Source organism: Arachis hypogaea, chromosome 12 (genome assembly GCF_003086295.3).
Source record: "Arachis hypogaea cultivar Tifrunner chromosome 12, arahy.Tifrunner.gnm2.J5K5, whole genome shotgun sequence".
Taxonomy (NCBI): domain Eukaryota; kingdom Viridiplantae; phylum Streptophyta; class Magnoliopsida; order Fabales; family Fabaceae; genus Arachis; species Arachis hypogaea.
The window spans coordinates 47,318,170-47,328,708 of NC_092047.1; the positions used below are offsets into that span (position 1 = coordinate 47,318,170).

The following is a 10,539-nucleotide window of genomic DNA, read 5'->3' on the forward strand; positions in this document are numbered from 1 at the left end:
GCTGGAATCCTTGAGATTGTCTTAGGTGAGGTGCTCTATAAGGCTGGTTTTGATTCTGCTATCTATTGTTAATGTTGTTATTCCACCTCTGGTTTCCATTATTATCTCTGCCTCCTCTGTTATAGTTGTCCCTCCAATTATGGTTAGAATTATCTCTCCAACCTTGGTTGGAATTATCCTGCCATCCTTGGTTATGGTTTCCACCTTGGTTGTAATTGCCACCTTGTTGGTTGTATCCTTGATTCGGGCGATCATAAAAGTTATAAGTAGCTGCCACAGTGTTGTCTTCTTGTTGGAGCTGCGGACATTCATCAGTGTAATGACTATATTCAGCACAGATTCCACATACTCTTTGGGGAACTAACTGTTGGCTCTTTTACGGTGGGTGAGGCTGAGCTTGTTGTTGTTGGCTTAACTGTATCTGCTTCAGTAGGTTGGTCATTTCACATATACTCTGTGTAAGAGCAGTAGTCTCAATGCTAGAGGAAACCTCTGCAACAGCTTTTGAGTGGCTACGCCTCGGCCTATGATTCCTAGTGGACTCAGCTAAATCGCCGATCAGTTGCCATGCTTCATCTGCGGTTCTGTTCTTTTTCATAGAACCATTACTAGCACCATCCAGTGTAGCCTTATCCTGGGGATTCATGCCTTGAGTGAAATAGTTGATCAACACTAGTCTGTCAATCATGTGATGGGGACATGCGTCTAGAAGGTTCTTAAAACTCTCCCAGTATTCATAGAGAGTCTCTGAGTCACCTTGAACAATGTAGGAGATCTCTTTTCTCAGTCTATCTGTGACTTCAGCTGGAAAGTATTTTTCCAAAAATTTTCTCCTGAGTGTATCCCAGTTGGTAACAGTCGCTTCAGGTTGGGAGTAGTACCACTCCCTTGCCTTTCCCTCAAAAGAAAATGGCAAGGCAGTTAACAGAATAGAAGGTTCATCTGTACCATTACGCCTAACAGTAGAACAGGCTATCTGGAAATCCCTAAGGTGCTTAATAGGCTCTTGAGCAGGTAAGCCATGAAACTTGGGCATCAAGTTGATTAGTGCAGTCTTCAATTCAAAATCTGCAGGCAGATTTGGATGATGTACTTGATAAGGTTGCAGTGTAAAATCTGGGGCTCCAGCTTCTCGGAGAGTAATTCTCCTAGGTTCTGCCATGTCACCTGCACGTGAATCAACTGGATCAGTAGTAAAGGAGCTTGTCTTGCTCTCAGATGGCGGTTCAGATTCGCCCTCAGATAAGACTGGTGAATTGATAACACTCACTTCACCACCCTCAGAGGCTTACCGACGTCGAACTCGCCTAATACGTGAAAGAGTTCTTTCAATTTTAGGATCAAAAGCGGCTAAGCTCGGATCAGGCAATGACCGCGTCATTCAATGAGAAAGACATATAGCTCATGGTAACAGAAATAAAAATAAAATATGCAAATAAAATCAAATATGTACACTAATTAATAATCTAGCACACTATTGCAACTCCCCGGCAACGGCGCCAAAAATTGATGTGTGGCAGAAGTTAGACCAATTAAGAGAGTCTTAATAAGAGAGATGCGTTGCAAGTATAGCTCTCAACCAGCTAAAGTCTGCCTCACCAATTTAAAAAAGGGGTTGTCACAAATTTTAGAAATAAAAATACTGGGAGTATGAGTCCCAAGTCGTCTCCCAACGAGTTGCAGGAAAGGGTGCTATTTTATTAACTAGAAGTTTTCCAGAAAAGTTGAGTTTTGATAATGAATAAAAAATAATTGTAAATTAAAGCGATAAAACTAAGAATTATTATTAATATTAAAAGGCCTTGACTGGGGGAATGATTAATTGGAAGTTTTATCCTTGTTGGAATTTTCTCAAGTGTAGTGTAAAGAGGTTTTTGTTTTCTCTTAGTTAACCCTTACTAAATAAAGGAAAGTCAAGTGATTGAGCTAACTCTTACCCACAAATCCTAGTCCTCTCCCTTGGGAAGGTCTAGTGTTAGTAGGTACAGAATTAGCCAACAACGTCCAATTTAACTAAGCACTTGAACATTCCAACTCAAGTGTCTCCTCTTAATCAACCCCCATGTCAAGTAGGAAATCTACTCCATTGACATGGAATTAATACTCATAAAAATATAAGAAGACATAATAAATTAAAATAAAATAAAATAGAGAATTAATAATTAATTAAAAATAAAAGTAACTCTGTATATTAATAAATTCAAAATGTAATATACTTAATTGAATAGGGTCAATGAGCAACTAATAAGAGTAAAGGAATAAGGAAACAAACTAAAGTAATGTCTTCACAGAGGTAATGACTCTTCAGCATCCAAAAATACAAAGCAAAAGCATAAACTACTAATGTAAAACTAATCTAGATTCAGATCTGAAACTGAAAGCAATCCTAATATCGATGTATCTGAATGTGTGTGGATGCATATTGAGTCTCTGCATGTTCCCTAGCTTTAGTCTGTGTTTCTAGGTCAAAAACTGGGTCAAAACACGGCCCAAAATCACCCCCAGTGTATTCTGTTATTTTTGCAGATCGCGCAGGTCACGCGTACGCGTCATCTACGTGTTCGCGTCATTCGGCAATTTTCCTTGTCACGCGTTTGCGTCATCCACGAGTTCGCATCATTCGTGCAAACTCCACTCCATGCGTTTGCGTCAGGTACACGTTTGCATCGTTGCGATTTCTTCATTTCGCGCGCTCGCGTGAGCCATGCGATCGCGTCAATGTTCGCTGGTCATCTCCTTAGTTTCTTGTGTTCCTTCCATTTTTGCAAGCTTCCTCTCTATTCTCCAAGCCATTCCTGTCCTATGAAGTCTGAAACACTTAACACATGGATCACGGCATTGAGTGGTATAATGGAGAGTTAAAATGTAATACTTAAAGGTTTCTAGGAAGCAAGTTTTCAACCATAAACAATACTAGGAAGGAATTATAAAATTCATGCAATCTATATGAATAAGTAGGTAAAGACTTGATAAAACCACTCAGTTAAACACAATATAAATCATAAAATAATGGTTTATCAGTCCACATGACTTTTTAATAGAGGCATGTGCTGGTACCTGTGCGTACGCAAAGACGTGTGCGCACGCACACTCTGCCAAAATCTCTTCCTGTGCATACGCACAAGTTTTGCGAACGCACACTAGGCGATGCTCGAATGGACACGCGGCGCGCACGATACGGCTCACGCGCACGCATGGCTTTGCTCTGATGGTTGTGCGTACGCACGCAAGTCTGTGCGTACGCAGACATCGCTGTGCTCTTCTCCTTTGATTCTTCATGCTTCCTCCACTTTGCATGTTCCTCTTCCATTTTCTCCTAGCCATTCCTACCTTATACATCTGAAATCACTCACAAACAACATCAAGGTATCGAATGGAAGGCAAATGGGATAAAATTAATCAAATTAGGCACAAAAGAGCATGTTTTCATAATCAAGCACAAATTAGGAAGAAAGTTCAAAAGCATGCTATTTAAGGGAATAAGTGCAAGTTTTTATGATGAAATCCATTCAATTTCAACCAAAAATCTTTATCAAATATGAATTCATCAAAGTGCCCAGCCTTACTTGCTTGTTTCCATCCTCTTTGTTGCTCTTTTCTCCTGAAATACATGTAATATCTAATTTCAAAGTAGTGTTCTACTAATTCATGATATATCTCTCAATATTGCATTAAATCAGTGAGAATTTATTCATTATATGGTCATTCTTTTATGAGAAAATAGATAGACGATTGATGAATGGATTATTGACGGTTTAGAATTCACAATAAATTCTCGTTGCAATATAGTTTCTAAACCAACACTAATCCTTTCATACAAAAATTTGTTTGTCACTAAAACAAACCCCTACAATCTATAAACCGAAGTATTCAAACCTTGGGTCGTTCTTCCTAGGAATTACAATGAAGTGTTCTTATTATTGGTTATGAGATATTTTGGGGTTTTTGGATGAGAAACATGAAAAGTAAATGACAAGGAAATTCGAATAACAAAAAGGCCTTGGCAAGGGTTGGTGGTCAAGGATCTCTATCCTAATCACTAACCACAACAAGGGAATTAGCAAGGATCAACCCCACTAAGTCATCCCCTAACCAATAGTAAAGGAAAGTCAAGTGAGCTATGTCAATCCAAGTCCATAAGTCCTAGCTCTCCACCAAATCAATTAGTGAGATCTAGAGTTAATGGCTCCCAATCGTCAATCACTTGGACATTAGTAACTCAAGAGTTCCTAAGTTACCTTCCCAAGCCAAGAGCACTAAAATCTACTCTAACATCTTCTCAAGCATTTTGATAAACACTTGGAAGGTATGAAAGGAAAGCATGGTAAATCTACAACAAGAATGAAATCTAACAATAATTATTGCAAGAAATTAACAACAACAATCAAAAGAAACAGAATTATTATGAATTACCTCAACTTGAATTGAAAGAAAAGAGAAGGAACAAGAGTAGATCTACAACAAAAGAGTAGAAGAGTAATGATTGCAACAACAAGGAATTGAAAGGTAGAAGTAGAAGAAAGCATGAATTAAACCCTAGATCTAAGAACTACACCTAATCCTACTTCTAATCCTAGAGAGAAGTGAGAGCTTCTCTCTCTAAAACTAACTAATCATAATCCTAATGTGTGTGAATGAGCAAAAATGAGTGAATCTCCCCTTTTCCTTTCAATCATTGGTCTTTTTATGCAATTTTGGGCGCCAAAGTTGGTTGAAACTGGGCCCCACAGCTCTCAAAAATTGCTGGTCACATTTTCTATTTAAAAATCACGTGCGGAGACAATTCGCAATTCGCGCGCGTCCATGGGCTTTTTCCAAATCTTTGGCTTTTCATGATTTCTCTACTTTGCATGCTTTCCTCTTCATTCCTTTGGTCCATTCCTAGCCTTTTCAGTCTGAAATCACTAACAAACAGATCAAGGCATCTAGTAGAATCAAAGGTGAGTTAAATTCAGCTAATTAAGGGCTAGAAAGCATGTTTTCATACTTAAGCACAAATTAGGAGACAATCTTGAAACCATGCTATTTCATTGAATAAATGTGGGTAAAAGGTGATGAAATCCCCCAAATCAAGCACAAGATAAATCCTTAATATGGGGTTTATCAATGATACAAGTCATCAGATCCTCATGTAGTCTAAGGACTAGCTCTCCTCTTTCCACATCAATTTTGGCCTTGGCAGTGGCCAAGAATGACCTTCCAAGGATGATGGATTCATCTCTGTCCTCCTCATTGTCTAAGATTATAAAATCAGCAGGGATGTGAAGGTCTTCAACCTTTACTAGGACATCTTCCAGCATGCCATGTGCCCTTTTTAGGGACTTGTCTACCATCTCCAATGAGATCTTGGCACTTTATACTTCCAGTATTCCTAACCCCCTTCATTACAGAAAAAGCCATGAGGTTGATGCTTGAGCGACGGTCACATAGTGCCTTCTCAAAGGTGATGGTCCCTATAGTGTAGAGAATCATAAAGCTTCTGAGATCCGGTAGCTTCTGAGGAAGCTTCTTCTGGACAAAGGCACTACACTCCTTGGCCAGCACCACAGGCTTATCTTCCTCCTTCAACGCCTCTGTATGAGAGGATTTGGCTTTCAGCTTTTTGAAGATGGCTAGGTACCGAGCAATTTTCTCTTCCTTAGACTCCTCATCATCCTCTGAAGAAGAGTATTCTTCATATTCTTCGCCCAATGAAGGAGCGTGGAAGGTGACATTATCTGTCTCCTCATGAGCTCTGATTTTCTTGAGCTCTTTCACAGTAAGCTCCTTTTTGGGTTTGGTCACCTACCCTACAGTGAGGGCCTTGCACTCTTCCTTTGGATTAACCTCTGTGTTGCTTGGAAGAGTGCTAGATGGAATCTCTGGGATCCTCTTGCCTAGTTGACCAATCTGTATTTCTAGGTTTCTGATGGAGGACCTAGTTTCAGCCATGAAACTGTATGTGGTCTTGGAGAGATTAGAGACTATAGTAGCCAAGTCAGAGAGGCTCTGCTTGGGTGTCTCCATCTGTTGCTGAAAGGGTTCCAATGGTTTATTGTTAAACCGATTCTGGTTCATTCCATCCTGATTGAAAGGATTCGAATAGCGATTGTTATTGGAGTTTCTAGAGGAGTTTCCCATGTAGTTAGCCTCCTCCATGGTTGTCCAGGCGTTATCACCTGTGTCCACCTTATAAGTTGTCTCTGGACAGTAAGCCTCTGAACTCTGTGTCCCACTTAAGTATTGAGAGATCATGTTGATTTGCTGGGACATGAGCTTATTTTGAGCTAAAATGGCATCTAAGGTATCTACCTCTAGAATGCCCCTCTTTTGAGTTACCCCATTGTTCACAGGGTTCCTTTCAAAAGTGTATATGTACTAGTTGTTAGAAACCATGTCAATAAGCTCTTGTGCCTCTTCAGGCATTTTCTTCATGTGGAGGGATCCACCTGCAGAGTGGTCCATTACCATATTGGACATCTCAGATAAGCTATCATAGAAGATATCTAACATAGTCCAATCTGAGATCATGTCAGGACGACATCTCCTGATCAGTTGCTTGTATCTTTCCCATGCTTCATTAAGGGATTCACCTTCTTTTTGTCTGAAGGTTTGAACTTCCACCCTCAGCTTGCTTAACTTCTGAGATGGAAAGAACTTGGTAAAAAATCCATTGACCACCTTCTCCCATGAATATAGGCTTTCCTTAGGCTGAGAATCCAGCCATAACCTTGCTTTGTCTCTTACTGCAAAAGGGAAGAGCATGAGCTTGTAGACTTCTGGATTTACTCCAGTAGTCTTGACAGTGTCACATATCTACAAGAAGTCAGATATGAATTTGTTTGGATCTTCCTATGGAAGTCCATGAAACTGGTAGTTCTGTTGAACTAGAGTGACGAGTTGTGGCTTCAACTCAAAGTTGTTTGCCCCAATGGTAGGAATGGAGATGCTATGCCCATAGAAGTATGAATTGGGTGTAGTATAAGATCCTAGGACCTTTCTTGTGTCACCCCCATTGTCTGGATTAGCTGCCATTGTTGTTTCTTCATCTTCTTGTTCTAGAGCTCCTGTTAGATTCCTTACGGATCTACTAGCCTGAGCTTGTTGTAGACGCCTTCTCAGAGTCCTTTCAGGTTCATGATTTGGATCAAAGAGGGGTTCTTTACCCCTACTCTTGTTCATAAACAAGAAGAGAGAAACCAAGAAGAGAAGAAGAAAAGATTCTCTATGTCAGAGTATAGAGGTCCTTTGTTAGAGAGATAAGTAAAGAAGAAAAGAAAAGATGTCTTTTAATTAAAAAGAAAAGTTTTCAAAAATAGAAAGGGAAAGAAAAGAGAAATTTTTGAAGTTAAAGATAGAGAAAGAAGCAAGAGATTTTCGAAAAATATGAGAGAGAAAGAGGTTAAGAATTTTTGAAAATAGAAGAGAGAGAGAGAGAGAGAGATTAGAAGATTTTAAAAAAGAAGAAAGAGAATTAATAATTAAAGAGATACCAATCTTTTAAAATTAAAATAAAACAAACAACTAATTAAAAAGATTTGAAATTAAAATTAAAAGATTTGATTTTGAAATTTTTTTTGAAATTTAATGAGAAAGAGTTAATCAAAGATTTGAAAATTGAATTTGAAAAGAAAAAGTGAACAAGATAAGACAAGATTTTAAAATTTAAAGAGAAGATATTTGATTTTAAAAAGTTTTGAATTTAGAAAGAGAAAGTCAAGGAAAGATTTTGAAAATTGAAAATTAGAAAAAGTAACAAGAGAGAGAGAAGATAAGATAAGATTTTAAAATTTTAAAGATTTTAAAAATTAAAATTCAAAAGAAAAAAAAACTAACAAGATTTTAAGATTTTGAAAGTCTGAATTTAAAAGAAAGATAAGATAGCAAAATTTAAAAATCAAAGAAAGGTAAGATAAAATAAAGGTTTAAAAAAAAAGATAGCAAGAAAGACAAGACTACTAACCAAGACACCAAACACAAAATTTTTGAAATTGAATAAAAGAAATTTTCAAAAAATGAAAAACGAAAAACACTAAAAGATACCTGATGAGTAGGATTTTGCACCGGTTTGGATTTTTCAACTCAAGATAACTTACGTTGAAAGTATAGACCAAACCGGTAAATTAAATCCCAAACATCAAAGTTTAATATTTCTAATTTAAACCGAGAGTAATTCAACCTCCTGTTGTCTTCCCTAGGAGTTGTAATTAAGTGTATAATTATTGGCTATGGGAGAAATGGGGGTTGGATAATAGCAATTGGCAAGAAATTAAAATGCAAGAAGGTAGCTTAACATGCAAGAAATTAAATGAAGGCAAGTAAAGGCAATGAAAATGGAAATTGAAAGCTAAAAAGGACTCTTGGGAAGAAGTGGGTAATTAAGGATTCATATCCTAGTTGTAGACCACAAACATGGTAAATGTGTGTGAATTAATCCCAATTAGTCAACCCTACATCGAGGATAAGTCAACTAGGCATAATTAATCTCAATCCCTAAGTCCTAAGTCAACACTAGTGGGTCACCTAGAGTCAAGGGAAACCAAATTAATTAACAACCCTTACACAATGTGGAATGGACATCCCACTCAAGTTCACCCAACTAAAATGAGAAATTAATAAGATAAACAAGGAAATTAAGACAATAGAACAAAGAAAGGTAGAAGAAACTAGATTAAAACAAGAATTAAAAGTAGCAATAAAGAAATTAAACTAAGAAACCCTAGTTCTAGAGAGAAGGGGGAGCTTCTCTCTCTAGAAAATGAACTACATGACTAAAATCTAACCCTAATTGCTCCCCCGCCCCTTTCACATGGAATGAGGCCTTGCTTGATATAGGAAGAATCAGCTTCAGAGAGTCCCAAAACTGGGGTCTGGAGGCCCAGAAATCGCCCCCAGGGATTTCTATTAACTGGGTCATGTGCTGGCTGCGAAGCGTACGCGTGGGTCACGCGTACGCGTCGCCAAACTTGCGCATGTGCGTACGCACGCATCACTGTGCGCACGCACGGAAGCTGAATCTCCCAAAACTTGATTTCTTCATGCTTTCTCCCTTTTTTCATGCTTTCCCATCACTTCTTCCATCCATATTAGCCTTGTAGCCCTGAAATTACTCATCATACACATCAAGGCACCTAATGGAATGAAAGTGAAATAAAGTTGATTAAATTATGCATAAAATAGCATATTTTCATAATTAAGCTTAATTTAGGGAGAAAACACAAAAGTATGCTATTTAGATGAATAAATGTGGGTTTATGTGATGAAATCCACTCAAATCAAACCAAAATATACCAGAAAATATGGACTCTTCAATTCCCCCACACTTAAACAATAGCATGTCCTCATGCTAAACTACTCAAAGGAAAGGGGTAGAAGGGTAAAAAACTTATTCAATGCAACTACGTTCATGCATGCAAATATGTAAATACTATCTATAGCTATATATCTATCTATAGTGTCTATATGACATTGATGAAAACAAACAAACAAATTTGCAAGCAAGTATAGTCAAATAGGGCTAAGCAAAGAAGTAGCTCAATGCAATCAAAATCTAAAGAATTGATTTAAATCATCAAAAAGAAGCAACTTGCAAGAATGCATGATAAGAAAGGTGGAGACATAGAATTGAGTAATTGAACCCTCACTAGGTGTGTATATACTCTCATCACTCGGTGTTTAGGGTCAAATCACTCGAATCTCCTCTAATCATGCTTTCAAAGGATTGCTTTTCATCTAACAATCAACAAGTATTTGATGCATGTATGCAAGTATCATGAGGTCTTTAGGAGGTAGTAATGGGGTTGGGGTAAGGGTAGGATGAGTATATGGCTAAGTGGACTAAAGGATTGAATCTTTGATTAGCTCAAGTATCCAACTCAACCTATATCAATCAACCCACAAAAAATGCATTCTAGCCACCCATTACTTCTTTTCACACACACATTCATGCCTTAGTTTCTATTCAAAACACATGCATTTCTTATTCATTTCATTTTTTTCAATTTATTTTTTTTTCTTTGGGATAAATTTTGTCCCATCTTATTACTATATTTTTCTTTCATTTCATTTTTTCTTTTCTATTTCATTTTTTTCTATGACAAATGCATACGGTTAAACCAAATTAAAACATGAATGTGCATCTATTTTCCAAATTTTTCAATAATTACCCAAAACAAATTTTTTTTCTCTACCAATGCTTTCCAAAATTTTCCCCACACTTAAATGACGCACACATCTCAACCTAAGCTAATCAAAGATGCAATTCAAGATAAATCATGGTCTTACGCTTAGGGTTTTGATGTGGTTACAATTAGAACAAAGGGATTTAACAAGCTCAAAGGGGTTAACAATGGTAGATGCAAGGGTAAGGCTATATGGGTGAGTGAGTTTAATTCAAAGATGGCCTTAATCATGCTAAATGCATTCAAGACATCAAATATTGGAAATAAAGAATCAAGCAAAACCAAGATTACAATCATAGAAGAGATATAACACTCAATGAACAAAATTAATGGTTAAAAGGTGTAACCACTCATTTAAGCTCAAAAACTCACAAGGTGT

General features: G+C 37.4%; 1 non-coding gene across 1 annotated transcript; it reads left to right on the top strand.

Annotated features, from left to right (window-relative positions):
- Positions 1-682: 682 nt before the first annotated feature.
- LOC112731761 (small nucleolar RNA R71) lies at positions 683-790 on the top strand. Its single transcript, XR_003167523.1, has one exon. It is a non-coding gene; the product is annotated as a small nucleolar RNA R71 (small nucleolar RNA).
- The last annotated feature ends 9,749 nt before the right edge of the window (positions 791-10,539 follow it).